The 12,915-nt window shown below is 34.5% G+C and overlaps 1 pseudogene; it reads right to left on the bottom strand.

Moving 5' to 3' along the window:
- LOC108638479 overlaps positions 1-12,131 on the bottom strand; it is an 85,284-nt pseudogene extending 73,153 nt beyond the window's left edge.

The following is a 12,915-nucleotide window of genomic DNA, read 5'->3' as shown; positions in this document are numbered from 1 at the left end:
ATGATGTTTCTTGAAGATTGTGTGAAATTACTGTATAAAAATTATTGAAATAAAGAGATACAACAATGCTAATGACATTAATACTGTTAACTAAGTCATGAAAATTCAACCTCATGGAAGTTTACAGTAAGAGCATTCTATTTTTCACTTGATTATGTTGTAACACATACTAAATTTTGTGTTAGAATCTATTTAATTTTGTGTGATTCATAATTTATTAATAGAAAAATGTAACTGTGATAACTAAATTTATTTCAATAATCATTTTTAATATATACATGTATGAAATCATTACGTTGTATGCCTTAAACTAACATATTATGCTTCAATTATATATCAATAAAGCAGGAGAAAAAGTTTATAAAATGTGATATAATTAAATACACTTTTTTGTTTGATATAGGAACAAGATGGTAAACACCAAAAGAATTAAAACACATAGTAGATATCAAAATAAATAAGAGGACAGAGTCAGCTAGAGGACTAACCAGAGACAATTAACTAAGCAACGCGAAATAGAGAAGGAATAGCAGTAAGAAAACAACTGAAATAAACAGTTTGGGGTAGTAGATTTATGCTACTGAATTTTAATAGGCAAAATTGTTTCTTATTGGCAAACCCCCAAAATAAATCACGCAGTTGTTCATTGGACCTATAGAATTTTGTGAATCACATAAGGAGCAGACGTTGAAAGTACTGTGAGAAGTCACAAGCTCTACACACCAGATTATCTGATATCAACAAGTCTTTTTGTTTGTTGGTTTGTTTTTTTCAACAAGTTTTCAGTGGTGTTAATTTGGGGGAAAACTGCTTATAAGCAACAATATTATATATATATTTAAAAAATCTTTAAGACTGGTATTGCCACTGAAAATGCAGGAGTCAGATTGCTAGAGGTTAAACTCTGATTCAGTCCTTCACTAGCTATGTGATTTGGGTTTTGTGCCTTAGTTTCTTCATCTGTCTAAAAGAGATAATATCTTTATGTTTCTCTCGGAATGAGTAAGGTAAAATGGTCACTGCCTCTAAAGCACTCAATGTCTGTCACACAGCACTGCTACAATAGTTCCCTACATCTTCCTCAGAGTTCCACACCAAGTATACGCCCTGCTCTCCTGCCACTTTCTCCAAAGCTGTGGAAAGCTAGTTTGCTCAACACTGGTACACTCTGAAAGTGTGGAAGATTTGATAAGTCCAGAAGGAACCATAAACCTATGGAGTATATAAGGTGGTAGATAAGTTTTCCAGGCTTCTTTTCTCTGATAATACAGTTTTAAGGTGAATTCCAAACAGTTAACCAAATGGTCCACAGAAAGAATAAGCCTACCTTTTCTATAGTTATGACCAGCTCAACAAACTTTTTTTTTTTTTTTTCTAACTTTTATCCCTTCTCTCTTACTTTTCACCACTTCCTCAGTTCTGCTCCTTGGGTTACCTTCCAAGTAAGCCAGCTGCTACCATATCCTTGATTTAGATGCTTTCCATTTCCTTTCATTCTGTGCGAATATGTTCATAATTGATTACACTCAGATATGAAGTTTTTAAAGGTGTAAATTAGGAACAAAGTTGACAAAGAAACAGTAAATACACATAGAATAACTAATTCCAAGTACATGATGTAACTCAGAGTCTAGTCTCACTTTATTTTAATATTTAATATTGATGAGTCCCAGAGAGAACACGTGGCTAGCCTAAATTATGTATTTAGTTCAGCTCTAAAGGGTGTGTTTCATTACAACATTGACATTGAAGTCGCTCAGTCGTGTCCGACTCTGCGACCCCATGGACTGTAGCCTACCAGGCTCCTCTGTCCATGGAATTTTCCAGGCAAGAGTACTGGAGTGGATTGCCATTTCCTTCTCCAGGAGATCTTCCCAACCCAGGGATCGAACCCCGGTCTCCTGCATTGTAGGCAGACACTTTACCGTCTGAGGCACCAGGGAAGTCAAAATTATATATTTAGTTCAGCTCTAAAGAGCTGAACTTATATATTTAGTTTAGCTCTAAAGGGTGTGTTTCATTACAAATAGCAACCCAAATTGACAGTGAACTTCAGTAAAATGAAGAGAGGGGAGGATATATAGACATGAATTCAAAACAACAAACATTCAGACATAATTCCATAAAGAGGACTAGACTCAATATGTTACCATGGCTATCTTTTTTTTTTTTAAACTCTGTAAGAATAATAACCCCTGGGCCACAAAATTGCATACTTCATAAAATTTTAAAATTCATGTTAAAATTTTTAGATTTGGAAACCACAAAAAATACTTTCTTTTCTAAATGCTATGGCATTAATAGCTGTAGATATATAACATTCCTAATTGTATTAACTAGAGTAAGTAAGAAGAGGCTCATATATTTGCAATCTGTTGGCTAATATTTCCAGTAGAGAAGACAAATTATCTGCTGATTCAAAGTAAGTGCAAAGTAATGCTTTTCAGAGTTTGCTAAATGGCAGACACTGTACATTTATATTCTTATAATCTCTAGGATAGATATTCTCCTTACATATGGAAGGAGACAGGCCATTGGTCACAAGGTCAAAATTTATATCCCAAGTCTCTCTGATTCTAGAGAACATGTTATTTTAAACATGAAACACTGCTGTCTCACAGAAAATAGTCACTATGATGTAGAACTGACTGGGTTTGGGCTAGTGCTGTTTTAACTATTTGCTCTATAATGAGCTATACTGGATATGAGTCAAGATATTTATTTATCAAAGAACATACTTTCTTTTCTTAGCATTTTTAGATTCACAACAAAATTGAGTAGAAGGTACAGACAGGGATTTCCCATAAACCTCATGACCCACACATGTATAGAATTTCCCATTATCAGTGACTCCCACCAGAGTGGTAGTTTTGTTATTATTGATGAACCTACACTGACACCTCATTATCACCCCAAATCCACAGATAACATTATGCTGCCCTTTTATTACTGCACATTCTATGGATTTGAAAAGAACTTCATAATGACATGTATCATATAGAATGGTTTCACTGCCCTAAAATTTTTCTCACTCTAATTATTCATCCCTCACTCTCCCTAATTCCTGGAAATCACTAATCTTATTTATCGTCTCCATGGTTTTACCCTTTCTAGAATGTCATATAACTGGAATAATACAGTATGCAGCATTTTCAGGTTGACTTTTTTTTCCTCTTGGAAATATGCATTTTAGTTTTCTCCATGTTTTTTTCCATAGTTGACTTTCTAAAATGATAGCATTTTTTAGCACTGAATAATATTCTATTGCAAGGATGCACCACAGTTTACTTATCTATTTTCCTACTGAAAGGCATTTTAGTTGTGTCTAAGCTTATGTAATTATGAATAAAGTTGCTATTAATATCCATGAACAGGTTATTGTTTAGACCTAAGCCTTCAACTCCTTTGGAAAATACCAAGGAATGCATAGCTGGATCATATGATAAGAGTATATTTAATTTCATAAGAAACTGCCAAACTGTCTTCTAAAGTGGCACCATTTTACATAACTTTAGTGTTGAACTAGAGTTTCCGTTGCTCCCTATCCTCACAAGTATTGGGTATTGTATTTGTATCTGATTTTGGCCATTTTAATAGAATCACAGTGGTAGCTCATTGTTTTAATTTATATTATGCTAACAACACATGCCAGGTGTTCATTGGAAGGACTGATGTTGAAGCTGAATCTTCAATATTTTGGCCACCTGATGCAAAGAGCTGACTCATTTGAAAGACCCTGATGTTGGGAAAGATTGAAGGCAGGAGGAGAAGGGGATGACAGAGGATGAGATGGTTAGATGGCATCACTGACTCAATGGACATGAGTTTGGGTAAACTCTGGGAGTTGGTGATGGACAGGGAGGCCTGGCGTGCTGCAGTTCATGGGGTCACAAAGAGTCGGACACTACTGACCGACTGAACTGACCTGAAATGAATGCTGCACTTCTGTTATGTTCTGCTGTTCCATTCATCTCTCTGTTCTTTTGGCAAAACACCCTGTCTTGAGTACTGTAGCTTTATGAGAAGTCATGAAGTTGGATAATGCCAATCATCTCACTTTATCCTTTTCCTAATCTGTGTTAGCTATTTTGGATCTTTTCTTCCTCAACATAAATTTTATAATTTTAATCTGATCTACAGATTTTTTTGATTGATATGGCTTTGAATCTATAGATCAGAGTGCAAATAACTGACACATTATAATACTGAATCTTCTTATCCCTAGAACATGAAATATCTCTCCATTTATTTAGAAATTGATTTGCTTTATCAGAGTTTTTTGTTTTTCTTTTTATAGATTATGTATTTTACACAAGGTTTTCACCCAATTATTTCATTTTTACTTGTTCATGTATACGGTTTTGTGTTTTTAATTTCAAATCTCCCTTGATCACTGCTGATATATGGAAAGGCCATTGACTTCTGCATATCAACCTTGTATACTTCAACCTAACTATAATCAGTTATTAGTTCCAAGTAGTTCTTGTGTGTATATGCGTGTTACTTTGGATTTTTCTACATAGACTACCATTTGTTAACAGTAGCAGTTTTATTTATTCCTTCCCAGTGTGTATACCTTTTAATTTATTTTTCCTGTCTTAGCTAAGACTTCAGTATGATGGAACAAAATGTAGTGAGAAGGACATATTTGCCCTGTTCTTAATTGTGGTGGGAAACTTCAAGTTTCTCACCATGAAGTATTACATTAGCTGTGGGTTTACTGTCTATGTACTTCATCAAGTTAGGGGACTTCCTCTTCATCTCTAGTTTGCTGAAAGTTTTTATTATGGGTACATGTTGAATTTTGAAAAGTGCTCTTTCAGAATCTACTGATATGATCATGTTTCTTTTTTTCTTATTTATCATGTTGATATGATGCATTACATTAATTGGTTTTTGAATTTTGAAAATGCCTTGCAAATGTGGGATAAATCTGAGTTAATCATGTTGAATAAATCTCATATGTATTTTGAATTTGATTTGAGAATATTTTGTTGAGGATTTTTACATCTGTTCAAGAAAGATATTGTTCTGTAGTTTCTTTCCTTGTAATGTCTTTGTCTGGTTTTGGTGTTAGGGTTAATACTGGCCTACAGAATGAGTTAGGAAACATTCCCTCTGATTCTATTCCCTAAGGAGACTGTAGACAATTGGCACAATTTCTTTACTACTTCTGTACTCAGTGAAATCATCTTGGACTGGTGTTTGCTGTTTTGGAATGTTATAATTGGGGTATTATTTTAATAGATACAGGTCTATTCAGATTTTTTACTTCTTAAGCAAGTTTATTTGATTGTGCTATTGAGAAACTGGTTTGTATCATCTTGGTTGCCAAAATTATAGGCCCAGAGTTGTTCTCAGTATTCCTTTATTATCACTTTAGCTCCATAGGACCAGCAGTAATGTTCCCTGTTTGATTTCCGATATGAGTCATTTTTGTCATCTTTTGTTCTTAGTTAGCCTGGCTAGAGACTTACTAATTTGTTGATATTTTCAAATAACTTTTTTATTTCATTGATTTTTTTCTATTGATTTCTTATTTTGTTCCTTTTATCTCTGTTCTATTTTCTTTTACTATTTCCTTTCTTCTGCTTTCTTCTAAAGTGATTTAAATGCACTTCTTCATCTCTTAGATGGAAGCTTAGATGATTGATTTTAGATCTATTAATATCTTTTCTAATTTACATTTTCAATACTAGAAATTTCCCTGTAAGTACCACTTTCATTGTATCTCACACCTTTTGATAGGCTGTGTTTTCATTTTTCTTCATTCAAAATATTTTAATATTTCTGAGGATTTCTTTTTTAACCCATGTGTCTTTCAGAACTGTGCTGTTTAATCTCCAGGTATTTGGTGATTTTCCAGCTATCTATTATTGAGTACCACTGTGATCTGAGAACAGATATTGCGTAATTCCTACTGTTTCAAATTTGTTAAGACGTATTTATGATCAACAATTTGATCTTTCTTGGTGAATGTTGCAGGTAAGCTTAAGAAGAATACATATCTTGCTTTTGTTGAATAAAGGAATCTACAGATGTCAGTCACATTCATTTGATCAATACGGTTAAGTTCAATTACGTCCTTCCTTATTGATTTTCTTCCTGTTCAATTTGTTAATTTCTGACAGGAAGGTGTTAAAACCTCCAGCTCTAATAGTGGATTCATCTATTTCTCTCACTGGTCTATCAGTTTTTACCTCATACATTTTGACACTTCATTGCAAATGGCATGCATGTTAAAGATTATTATGTCTTCTTGGAGAATTTTACCATTAATGTAATGCCTTTCTTTATCCCTAAAATCTCTCCTTACTTTGAAATCTAATATGAAGTAACCTAATCTTATTTTCTTTTGTTTCTTGTTAATACATTATATCTTTCTCTATAACTTTAAATTTATACCTGTCTTTACATTTAACTTGAGTTTCCTGTAGACAACATATACCCAGATTTTTCAACCCACACTAACAAGCTCTGTCTCTTAACTGGTGGATTTAGAACATTGATGTTTAAAGTAATTACTAATATAGTAGGGCAAATATCTACCATACTTGTTGTTTTTATTCATCACTGCTTTTCCTTGCTCTTATTTTTCCTTCAGCTCTTTTCTTCCTTTAGTGATTTTAATTAAGCATTTTTATATGCTTCAGTTTTTTCTCCATCCTTGGTATATCAGTTGTATATCTTGGTTTTTACATTTTTTAATGGTTGCCCTAGAGTTTGAAGTATATTTAGTTACAACTAATCTAAATTGACTTTCATATAACTCTACACTGTTTCAGAAGGAGTGTGAGCACCTTATGATACCAACAAAGGAATATATTATATAAATTTTCAGATATATTTATAAAACATACATAATCAAATACATCACTGCAAGTACTATTTTGCTCAAACTGCTATTCATTAGAGTAAGAACAAAATATTTTACCTTTTCTTATTTATTTTCTAATGCTCTTCCATCTTTAGATCTGAATTTCTGGCCTATGTAATTTTCATTCTCTCTAAAGAACTTTTAACATTTCTTGCAGGGTAGATCTCTTGGCAACACATTTTCTATTTATACCTGTCACAAATTTTTTTTTTTCTTCCCTTTTGAAGGATAGTTTCACATGGTATAAGATTATTGGTTGTTGGATTTTGTCTTTCAACATTTTCAATATTTCACTTTACTATCTTCATGTTTGCATAGATTAGTCAGATATAATTCTTATCTTTTGTTCCTTTATGTGACAGATTTTTTTCTCTCTGCCTTTGTTCATGATTTTTCTTAATCTTTGATATTCAGCAGTTTGAAAATAATAAGGATTATTAATATTTTGGTATTTATCCTGATAGTGTTCTTGAGCTTCCTGAATATATAGCTTTATTTCTGACATTAATGTTAGTATTCTCTATCATTATTGCTTCTCATATTTCTTCTGTTATTTTCTCTATTTCTTCTCCTTTGGTATTCTCATTATACATGTTACACATTTCAAAGTTGTCTCATTATTTTGGTGTACTATTGATTACTTTTTCTTTGTTTTTCACTTTTGACAGTTTATACTTAGCTATCCTGAGTTCAATAAAATTTTCTCAGCCTATCCAACTAACTTTTTATAAGTCCTTTAAAAGTATTCTTCATTTGTTATAATGCTTTTGATCACTGGTGTTTCTTTTTGATTCTCTTAGAAGTTACATTTCTCTATTTAGATTTCCAATATGTTCTTTTGTGCTGTGTACTTTATCCATTATAGTTCTTAGTACAGCTGTTTCAAATTTCTAGTCTGATAATACCAATATTTCTGTCAGACTGACAGTGGTTCTGACACTTGCTTTGTCTCTCAAAACTATTATTTTCTTTTGGCATGTATTTTTTCTTAATAAATGGACATGATATAATAGGAAAAGGTGCCATAAATACATCTTGAACAGTGCAGTGGTAAGCTGTTGGAAGAGATGATGTGTTCTAGAGAGTTCTATGCTGAGGTCTTTTAATAAGACTGTGCCTTTCTACGTGAACTTCAAAAGTGCTTTTCAGTCCATACTTATCTAGGTGGGGCAGGATGGTCAGAATGCACTGAAGTTGGGCATTTCTTTCCTTTATCTGGAAGGCGAAAGACTTCCAGAGGGGTCTTTCTCTTTTCCCAGGTTGATTAGACTCCGATTAAATCACATCAGTTTGGATCCTGGATAAACTGTTTCTCCTGAGTCCAGACCTTATGAAGAACAGAGTGCCCTGACATAATCAGAATGTTTCATATACCCCTCCTCCTCATAGAAGTAAAAGAAAAAAAAATATGATATTCATTTACAACTTGGCCAAATCCCTGCTGTTTAAAGTCAGAAAGGTGTGGAGTCCTCCTATGACTGGGTTCTCTAGCCATTTTTTTTTTTTTTTTACTTTCCAATACTGTATTGGTTTTACCATACATTGACATGAATCCGCCACAGGTGTACATGAGTTCCCAACCCTGAACCCCCCTTCCACCTCCCTCCCCATATCATCTCTCTGGGTCATCCCAGTGCACCAGCCCCAAGCATCTTGTATCCTGTATCGAGCCTAGACTAGCGATTCGTTTCTTACATGATAGTATACATGTTTCAATGCCATTCTGCCAAATCATCCCACCCTCTCCCTCTCCCACAGAGTCCAAAAGTCTGTTCTTTACTTCTGTGTCTCTTTTGCTGTCTCACATACAGGGTTATCATCACCATCTTTCTAAATTCCATATATATGTGTTAGTATACTGTATTGATGTTTTTCTTTCTGGCTTATTTCACTCTGTATAATCGGCTCCAGTTTCATCCAACTCATTAGAACTGATTCAAATGTATTCTTTTCAATGGCTCAGTAATACTCCATTGTGTATATGTACCACAGCTTTCTTATCCATTCATCTGCTGAGGGACATCTAGGTTGCTTCCATGTCCTGGCTATTATAAACAGTGCTGTGATGAACATTGGGGTACACGTGTCTCTTTCAATTCTGGTTTCCTTGGTGTGTATGCCCAGAAGTGGGATTGCTGGGTCATAAGGCAGTTCAATTTCCAGTTTTTTAAGGAATCGCCACACTGTTCTCCGTAGTGGCTGTACTATTTTGTATTCCCACCAATAGTGTAAGAGGGTTCCCTTTTCTCCACACCCTCTCCAGCATTTATGGCTTGTAGACTTTTGGATCGCAGCCATTCTGACTGGCCTGAAATGGTACCTCATTGATTTGCATTTCTCTGATAATGAGTGATGTTGAGCATCTTTTCATGTGTTTGTTAGCCATCCGTATGTCTTCTTTGGAGAAATGTCTATTTTTTGATTTTTAGGCTTTTGCAATTGAACGTCTGGCAATTCATTAATTAAAGATTAGATTTTTTTCTACGCAGCAGTGGTTCCTGCTGTAAGTTTCTGCTCCAGTAAGTTGGATTCTGTTTGCTTCTCCAAATTTGGAGGCAGCTAATTGTACTATGATATAACTCTATTCCAAGATCTAAGAAGAGGTTTTTTTTTTTTTTTTTTTTTTTTTAGTTTGTATTGGTTTTTACTTGTTAAGATACAGTGGCAAATTCCAAGTTTGCTACATATCAGACTAGAAACCAAAAGTTTCTTCATTTATTTCAATTTTGTTTTATTTCTAGGTTTATGGAGATATAATGGACATATAGTGCTGTATAAGTTTAAAGCATATGATATAATGATTTGACTTACATTTATCATGAAATGATTACAATAGTGAAGACCCATCATTTCAGAAGACACACTATTAATGAAGTAAAATAAAAATTTTCCCTGTGATGAGACTCTTAGAACTTACTCTCTTAGTAAGTTTCATAACATACAGCAGTATTAATCATATTAATAATGCTGCACATTGCACCCCCAGTACTTATAAGTGGAATTTTGGACCTTTTGACCACCTTCATCTAATTCTCCTGCTCTCTTCTCTAGTAGTCACAAATCTGATCTCTTTTTCTATGAGCTTGTTTGTGAAGTATTACTGGCCTACACACTATGTTAATTCCTATTATACAACATACTGATTCACTATTTCTAAACACTTATACTGTTCACCACAATAAATTATAAAATGTGCATTTATTTTTACAGAATATAATGCTGGAAATACTTGATTGAAGGTAACAAGCTTTTGTTTGGTTTTACTTTATCCAGGGTTGTATAAAATAGGAGTTTTAACTAGGTCAAATAACATTTCTGAATTACTAAGGATGGATAATATTAATTTTTTAATTGGCCGAGTTTTCCTATTTAACTTATGTTACCTTGAACTCTGCATTCTTAATTCATAATCTACAATTTTGTATATATATAATAGCTATATTAAATTCATGATCATTTTATATACACTTTGTTTCTGGTGATAGCTTTCTATTTCTGTCTGAGATTTTAAAATAAAGTGATTTTAGACATCGCATACAATTTAAACAAAAAACAGGGAAATCTCAGATGTCACCATAGTTCTAATTTACTTTCATGTTTCTTTTTTGGGAATCCATTTCTCTGAGAATATCTTGATAATTGTTCATGCCATGTTTGACTTCCTTTTTGAGCTTAAAGATAAACAATGATTTACTAGGCGAATGTGTTTCAGGCCTAAGAAAATGAATATACTGAAACATGTTGACACAAAAGATGAATTCTCCTCTGCCAGCACTTCTGTCCAGTCTCTAATCTTGCTTTATAATTAATTAGCTGTCAGATTTGCTAAAGTTCCATGAAGAGACTACACAGATGTCATGGCAAATTGTTCCTGAAATTAAGATCTGAACTGGGAATGTTCTTCATCCTGACCTTACAATTCTCTTTATTGATATCACTGTCATCTTCACCTGTTCAGAACAGAAAGAAATGGAAATGGTGCTTTATTTGTTTTTAAGAAGGAACTGTCATGTAACAATTGAAGAAATAGTTTAGTGATCATCTCAAAAATTATATATGTGTGTGTCTATGTATCTTTGAGGAACAACTCATCACTGAAGAGCTGAAGTAGCAACTTGAATGTAAGACTATAAATTTTGCAGTTCTGATGATGTTTAACATTTAAAATGGATTTCTAAAATAAAACCATTGAAAATAAAATTGGAATAAAGTATTGAAACAATACTTGTCTGCTTCCTATTATTTAAATATAGATCACTTCATTTATTAGTTGTTAAATTATTGATTGTTACTTGTATAGAAAACAATTTAGACATTTACATTTCCAGTGAAAGTCCCACAGCACATTTTGGAGTCATTTGGGAAATAAAATGTTCTCTTAATGTCTTAAATTAATAAGAAAATATTAAAGTATTTGATAAATTAATATTGAATGGAAATATGTAATTTTTTGAACATATATGTGTATCTATACATATGCATATCTATAAATAAGCACATCTTTAATACTTCACTGTCCTAACAAATTCTAATTTTCACCTGTGTGTTCAGTGCTGAGTCACTTCAATACTGATGGACTCTTTGTGATCCCGTGGACCATAGTCTACCAGGCTCCTCTGTCCATGGGAATTTTTCCAGCAAGAATACTAGAGTGGGCTGTCATGATCTCCTCCAAGGTATCTTCCCTATTCAGTGTTGGAACCCTAATCTGCTGCCCCTACCGCACTGCAGGCAGTTTCTTTGCCACTGAGTCACTGGGAAAGGCCCTTTAAATTTCTCAATGAATATTAAATATTTAGAATGTTCTGGTGGCATTAAAAGGTCCATGTAAATATCATTTTTATTGCATATTATTCCACTGTAAAAATTACAGTACACAGGTATTATAATGACACACTATTTAAGAATTTAATATTTATGGGGCATTCCAATGTAATGCCCTAACAGTGTTAGGGCAATGTAATGCATTAACGCCTTCTTATATATACATATTTTTGCTTCTAAAAATTACCCCTTTAAAATGGTTTTCTGAAATTGAGTTGCTGCGCGTAAACCTTGGGTAGTATAAAACCCCTCATTCATGGAAGTGTATAAATTATCTAAAAATAGTACCTAAAGAAGCATACAAGCGCACCTTCAGCCCTCTCGCCTTTTCTCTGAAGGGCGCCTCGCCGACTCTCACCCACTTCTCATCAGGCGTCCAGTTCACGGATCTCGCGAGCATACGTCGCGGCTCCGGGTAGCCCAGGGGCATGGCGGAGCGCTTGTGCTGGGTCTGCAGCATTTAGTAGAAACGTGTTTTCCAGTTTTTAGTAGAAACGTGTGTTTCAGTGCACGCACGTGAGCGAGGCTCTGCTGCCCTCAACCCGCCGGCAGAACGTGACCTGTAAAGGTGCCCTGTCAGCACACACCGCCGCAGAAGGCCAAGCAGGCTGCCATTCCTCCTGAGAGCCCTGTGGCAAGCGGAGGCCCAGGAACAGCCACTGGCCAGGCGGGCCTGTTGAAACTTCGGCAGTCTGAAGTCCAGTCACCCAGCAGGGTACCTTGAGTTCACAGTCTTAACTGTCTCCTGCCTTCTCTCTGTGCGGTCCTTCCATACCAGTGTTTCCTTCAACCTAGGGAATGAGCTACTCTCTCAAAACCAGGTAGGAGTATACTTTTCTTAGCTCACTCACTAAGTTCCGTAGATTTTTAAATATTTGTTTACTTTTAAAAATGACTTATTTTAAGTCAGATATTTGAATATAAATGTGAGGTCTGAAGTGTTATTCTAGTCTATTCATTATGTCAGTGGTAGAACTGTTTAACTTCTAGCAGTTTGGGGCTTGTTTTTGCTGTTTAATTCCTGTTAGTCATTCTTGCCTGGAAAATCCCATGGACGGAGGAGCCTGGTGGGCTGCAGTCCATGGGGTCGCTAAGAGTCGGACACGACTGAGTGACTTCACTTTCACTTTTCTCTTTCATGCATTGGAGAAGGAAATGGCAACCCACTCCAGTGTTGTTGCCTGGAGAATCCCAGGGACGGAGGAGACTGGTGG

Source organism: Capra hircus, chromosome 21 (assembly GCF_001704415.2).
Source record: "Capra hircus breed San Clemente chromosome 21, ASM170441v1, whole genome shotgun sequence".
NCBI classification, from domain to species: Eukaryota; Metazoa; Chordata; class Mammalia; order Artiodactyla; family Bovidae; genus Capra; species Capra hircus.
The sequence above is the reverse complement of the archived record's forward strand: the minus strand, read 5'-3'. Positions and strand labels throughout refer to the sequence as shown.